This window comes from Eulemur rufifrons, unplaced genomic scaffold (assembly GCF_041146395.1).
Source record: "Eulemur rufifrons isolate Redbay unplaced genomic scaffold, OSU_ERuf_1 scaffold_581, whole genome shotgun sequence".
Classification (NCBI taxonomy): domain Eukaryota; kingdom Metazoa; phylum Chordata; class Mammalia; order Primates; family Lemuridae; genus Eulemur; species Eulemur rufifrons.
The window spans coordinates 1-6506 of record NW_027183363.1 but is presented as its reverse complement, the minus strand read 5'-3'; the positions used below and the strand labels follow the sequence as shown (position 1 = coordinate 6506).

General features: G+C 56.1%; 1 pseudogene; it reads left to right on the top strand.

The window, feature by feature from the left end:
• Nucleotides 1–5200: 5200 nt before the first annotated feature.
• Nucleotides 5201–5292, top strand: LOC138380609 (small nucleolar RNA U13; annotated as a pseudogene).
• The last annotated feature ends 1214 nt before the right edge of the window (nucleotides 5293–6506 follow it).

Genomic DNA, 6506 nt, shown 5'->3' with positions numbered 1-6506 from the left:
TGCATTTCTTCCCATTACTATCAGTAGTTGTACATTTCTTAGGACTGTAGGCCTACGATACACCTCCAGGCATAGTTAGGGGTTGGGAAGAGGAGGGAAGAGGCCATTCTTCATTTATTAATTGGGTAGCATGGGGGCAGGGGAGGCAGTTTCCTCCTTCTCCCCCTCTTGTTTTTCTTTATTCCTCTCCCAGTTCCCCCTTCCATCGTCTCGATGGATTTGGATGAGACGTAGACATTTTCTACGTCAGGCCTTAATCATACCGAGGGAGCAGGAGAAAAGTAAGCCGCCTACCATGACACGATGGAATGGAAGTTTGTCAGCCATTGACTGCTGTGGCATTCCGACATTTAGTGTCTTCAGGACATTCTATATTTCTGCTATCCCACTAGAATATATCTCCTCGATCACTACTGTGTGGCCACATCCCAGCTGTTTCGTGAGCCACCCTCAATGTTCGTGACGATGTAGTGTGGAGACTCCCTCCGTCTGGTGCCTTAAACTCGCACATTTGGGGTTTTGTATCAGGATAGCAAAGCGATCACCTTTAAATAACCTGGCTGGCCATGGTGGCTCATGCCCGTGATCCCCGCAACTTGGGAGGCAGAGACGGGAGCGTGACTTGAGCCCAGCAGCTGGAGACCAGCCTGGGTAACACGATGAGACCTCATCTCTACCAACAAAAAAAAAAAAAAAGAAAAATTATGGCGGGTGTGGCAGCATTTGCCTATAGTCCCAGCTACTCAGAAGGCTGAGGCAGAGAGGATCACTTAAGCCCTGGATTTGGAGCTTGCTGTGAGCTACAATCAGGCCAAGGCGGCCTGGGAGAGGACAGAGTGAAAGAAATCCTGTCTCAAAAAAAAAAAAAGAAAAGAAAAGAAAAGAAAAGAAAGAAAACAAGACCGATAACACAACACAACTTACAAGACTTGGTGTTACCGAAAGCTCGGCCACTTGCCCACGAGGCCGAATAACGAGGACAAGCTGTTTGAGGAGGAAGGAAAGAGAGAGTCTATTTTGCCGGTAAAGGAGAAAATAGGGTAGACCTTCCCATCTCAAGCCTCCGAATTTCCCCGAACATAGGGCTAGGCAGAAATACAGAGCTTTTAATGAGGGGGGGAGGGGTTCTCAGCTTTAGCGTTGATTGTGGTTAATTATTTCAATCGTCCAGGCTCTGCCAAAAACAAAGCCTGTGAACTCTGCCGGCCGCCCACCTGGGGGGGGGGGCGGGGCAGGGGACCACTTGGGAGTTTTAAGAAAAGATTTAACCTGCCTTGGGGACATAGGCCAGACTACAAGCTCCCAAAAGTGGTGGTGGTGGTGGTGGTGGTGGTGGTGGTGGGGAGCGTAAAACGACAGAACGTCTTTCTGTCCTTTATTGGTTTCTCCTTTTTCCCCCCTAGGTGCCAAAAGACCTGAGACTGATGCCGAAAAGAAATAGGTACAGGCGCCCACGTGCACACACAAAGATATACGATCGAATACATCGTGTTGACAGTCGGGGAAACTGGAAGATGATGGGGAAGTATCACGAGCAACTTTGTATTTCTTCCAGGACAGGAAAATGGACACGAAGAGAAAAATTCATCGTTCTCGGCGTAGGATAAAAAGCCACATCTTGTTACTTAATATAATTCATTCTGTGATTTAAGTTTTTATACGATATGATATTCGATAAGCCTAAAACACAAGATAAAAGAGAAACAAACAAAAGGGAAAAAATAAAAATAAAAAAGACGACGGGCAGAGGCCTACGGTCCCGGGAGGAGGCAGAGAGCGGGAGGAGGGGCGCCTCCCGCAGACAACAGGGCGGGTGGGCGGAGACCCGCTAGAGGCTAGGGCTGCCCCGGGCGGGCCCAGAGCTGCGGGGCCCGGGAAGAAGAGGGTGGGACCGTCCGGACCGTGCTCTCCTCCCCGCCCTCCACACCTCCCGGGAGTCAGCTCTTAAACTCCCAACGTCACCTGACTTTCCGGATCCCGAGGTCTGATCAAAGTGGCCGCTAGGTGACACCCAGCAACCGCTGCCGGTGTCATCCTGAAAAGAACGGACCCTATGACTGACGGGGGTGGGGCGCACAGTGGGTGGCCCGGCCAGCTCCCCTTCCTCCTCGGAGCGGATCGGATCATCTGGAACTTTATCCAGAGAGGAGAGAGTGCCCCTGGGTGTGTGCTAGAAGCCGGAGGGTTGGGGCAGGGACCTACCCAAGAGAGAAGTAGAGTACAGGGAGTTTCAGAGTTGACCCACTCACCATCTCGCCCTGGTCAATACAAGAGTGGCAATATCTGTCACCGTGGAATGAACACTTGGTACCGAAGACCTTTGTCTATGCTGGCCCCCGTATGCCTAGGGGGGGCATGTGGCCAGAATCTGACATCCTAAACGTCTTCGTAGAAAGAATTTGGGGGTGGGGGTGGGGGAGAGAGACAGAAAAAGAAAAGAGAGGGGGAAAGAAATGGCTGCCACAAAACTATCAGAACAGAGAAGCGACCGATAGGGCCTATCTGGTTAAGTTCTTTCCCTACCCAGAGAACGACTTGACGTAGCTGACGTCACTGCAGTCAGGCCACGTTCCGGTGGACACAGAGAGTCAGGGATAGAATTTCACGCTCGGCACTGTCTCTCGGGACAGCGGGAAGGTGGAGGGTGGCTGAGGGTTCTATGCTCCTTTATCACACACCGTCAGGTAGGTCAGGTAAAATTGAGGACAGATTTCCAGTGTTTCGAGAAAGGAAGAGCACTCGTGCAGGCCATCTATCTGTACGTGGGAGAGTGTCCCCGAAAAGTGGCTTTAAGTGCCGGGATGTGCCTAGGCCAAGAAGGTACACGATCCTGAGTGAGAATGGTCCGTCCCATCGAGTCAGTCGGTAGGAGGCCACCGGGTCGAGACGGAACTGCCCCCCCCACCCGCCCCCGCCCCCGCCCCCGCCCCCCAGAGCAGACAGACTCAGAATGGAGTCACTCGGTGCCAGTGCCCTGCCCGGGTGCCCCATCATTCAACCGAACTGGGAAACAGGTGGGCTTTCCGACCCTCGGGAGGGAGCTTCACCGGCGGGCGGACAGATCAGAAGGGGCCCGGCTCCCTTGAGCGGGCAGGCTGGGGACGGTCGGTGGGGTCTCTTGACAGGAGGCACCACGGAACCCTTGAGGCAATGTCGGGGGCACCTATGTTGCGGTCCAAAGCTAGCGTCTGAGAAGTCGTCCCGAAAGCATGATGGCGTCAACAAGTCCCCTCCGTTCAAGAAACGAGATTCATTTCTAGAGGAGGGCCACCCCCGCGGGAGGACCGTAGGCTTCCTGTGGACATTCTCTTCAAAAGGCAATTCACTCAGCGGAGTGAAAATCGGAAAAATCGCTGTCCTCTGACGCAGCTGCAGAGAAAAGATGGCACCAAAATCAATGAAACACACACACACACACACACACACACACAAACACACCTCCTCCCATCTGAACGAGCACTCCGGACGGTCACATAGGGAGAGCGACGGGCTCTCTTCCCCCCCTGTGGTTTTCTACCTTTCGTTGCGGTTTTTTCCCTCAGTGGATAGAGGAGGAGACACAGGGGGCTCAGCCGGCATGCGAGTGGGTTTATCATCCTCTGTGAGTATCAACACGCGACACCACCTAAGTGAAGGAACACACCGGTGTTTCATGTGATGTGGCTCAATGCCTGGCAGATACGAGCCTTTGCAGGCCTCCTCGTGATCGACAGGACGTCGCCTTGGACACGGACACATCTTGTCCCTCCCTCCCGAGGCGATAGGCGGTTCCGTACCTCCTCGGGGCCAGGGCACAGTCTGCCTAGGCACCTACAACACGTGTGGCAACAGCCTCGATGGCTCTGCCATGAGAACGAACTCCCGTGGCACGGGGGTGGGGTGGGGGGGGGGTCGGGTGCTGAAGAATTCAGCTGAGTGAAGGAATGCCACGGGATTCAGAGTGCCATCGGTGGGCTGAGAGGCGAGCAGGGCGGGCTTTGAAAGGGTAACATTCTCCCTGCCTTCCGTCTGTCTGTGAATACAGAACGTACACGCCAGGCGGGGTGGCTCACGCCTGTAATCCTAGCACTCTGGGACGTAGAGGCGGGTGGATCGCTCAAGGTCGGGAGTTCGAGACCAGCCTGAGCAAGAGCGAGACCCCCATCTCTACTAAAAATAGAAAGAAACTATATATCTAAAAATATATACAGAAACAGTATCTAAAAATATATACAGAAAAATATTAGCCGGGCACGGTGGCGCATGCCTGTAGTCCCAGGTACTCGGGAGGCTGGGGCAGTAGGATCGCTTGAGCCCAGGAGTTTGAGGTTGCTGTGAGCTAGGCTGACGCCACGGCACTCTAGTCTGGGCAACAGAGTGAGACTCTGTTTCAAAAAAAAAAAAAAAAAAAAAATATATATATATATATATACACACACACACACACACACACACACACACGCACACACACACACACGTATATCCAATTAGCTGGGCATGCTGGCACATGCCTGTAATCCCAGCTACTCGGGAGGCTGAGGCAGTCTGATCGCTTGAGCCCAGGAGTTTGAGATTGCTGTGAGCTAGGCTGACGCCATGGCACTCTAGCCAGGGCAACAGAACGAGAGACTCTGTCAGAAAGAAAAGAAGAGCGAGAGCGAGAGAGCGAGAGAAAGAAAGAAAGGAAGGGAGAGAAAGGAAAGAGAAGGAAGGGGGGGAGGGAGAGAGAGAGAGAGAGAGAGAGAGAGGAGAAAACTATTAAAAAATTCGGGACCAGATCCATCGGTCGGTACTCAGAAGCGTGACGATCGGGTGTTCCCGAGCACGTGTGAGATGTGTCTTCTCCCTGACGCCGCGTTTCCTCCACACACACATCACCCATCTGCCGTGGAAAAAAAGCAACAAAAAGAGAGAAAGAGATTAAGAAGGGAAAATGGAAACAGGGCAAAAGAGGAAGAAAGAAAGAAATTTCGAAAAAAAGAGACCAAAGTCACAGCGAGAAGGAAGAATACTGAGCCCAGAGCGACACCTAGTGACCACACCGTCACAAGCACCCTAGGGCCCCAATTCGCCAGAGACATCTGGTGGACCCCAGGGCAACATGTGGTCGACCCGGGGCCATGGCGTCTGCAGCCGATTCCCAGGCGGGCACACGAGCCCGGGGAAACTCATTCTCAGCGCGGGGAGGAGGGGAGGGGAAATAATAGCAAAGTCACACCAGATCCCTTTCTAGTTCATAAACGTGTTGATTGCGTGTTCACGCGCACGTGTGAGAAGGGCCTCCTGGTGTGTCGGCACGTCACCCGCGTGACGTGAAACCATGAATCCGGGGGGGGGGGGGAGCGGAAAGGCGGGCAGGAAAAGGCAAAGAGAGAATAGATAAAATGAAAGGACCAAAAAGAAAGTCACACAGCAGGGTAGGGGAGTGAGAGCAAGTCGAGAGACTGCAGACAGAAACTCCGAGAGGAGAGGAATGCTCCGGAGCGCCCCCTCGCCCCACGCGAGAAGAATACCGATCGCAGGGTGACCCCTAGGGGCAGCGAGGCCAGAGAGACCAAATCCGTCCCAAAGCCTCCCTGTCAGGATGACAACCACAGACCAGACATCCGGTCAACCACCCAAGGACCAGACATCTGGTCAACCAGCGAACCCATGCGGAGGCCGCATGCAGCAGCGACATCTGCACGACCACTCAGGGTGCTCCCTGCCGGGAGGGTGTGTCTCTATGTGTGTGTGTCCGGGGGGGGGGGGGGAGATTGCGATGAAAGTCACGCCAGGTCCCGGGATAGTTCGTGAGCGTGATAATTGCGTGTGTGTGGAGAAAAAAGGGGGCGGGGCGATAGGGAGTAAAGAAAGGAGGAGCGGGCGAGCGGAGGGGTGGGGAAGGAGAGGGAGTCGAGAAGCCCGCAACCGCAGCGCCCCCTGGCGGTGATCCCCCTCCATAGCATCGATAGGGCCAGCCCCGCAGAGACTAAGTGCGACGGGACATCTGGTCAACCCCAAGGACCATGGGATCCCGGCACGAAACCGGCGGAGGACGAGGAGGAGGAGGAGGAGGAGGAGGAGGAGGAGGAGGAGGAGGAGGAGGAGGGGGGCTAGGCGGCGGCGGCGGCGGGCTAGGCGGCGGAGGCGGGCTAGGCGGCGGCGGTCTAGGCGGCGGTCTAGGCGGCGGAGGCGGGCTAGGCGGCGGCGGGCTAGGCGGCGGCGGAGGCGGGCTAGGCGTCGGCGGGCTAGGCTTCGGCGGGCTAGGCGGCGGCGTCGGCGGGCTAGGCGTCGGCGGGCTAGGCGGCGGCGGCGGCGTCCTAGGCGTCGGCGGGCTAGGCGTCGGTGGGCTAGGCGGCGGCGGAGGCGGGCTAGGCGTCGGCGGGCTAGGCTTCGGCGGGCTAGGCGACGGCGTCGGCGGGCTAGGCGTCGGCGGGCTAGGCGGCGGCGGCGGCGTGCTAGGCGTCGGCGGGCTAGGCGTCGGCGGGCTAGGCGGCGGCGGCGGCGGGCTAGGCGGCGGCGGAGGCGGGCTAGGCGTCGGCGGG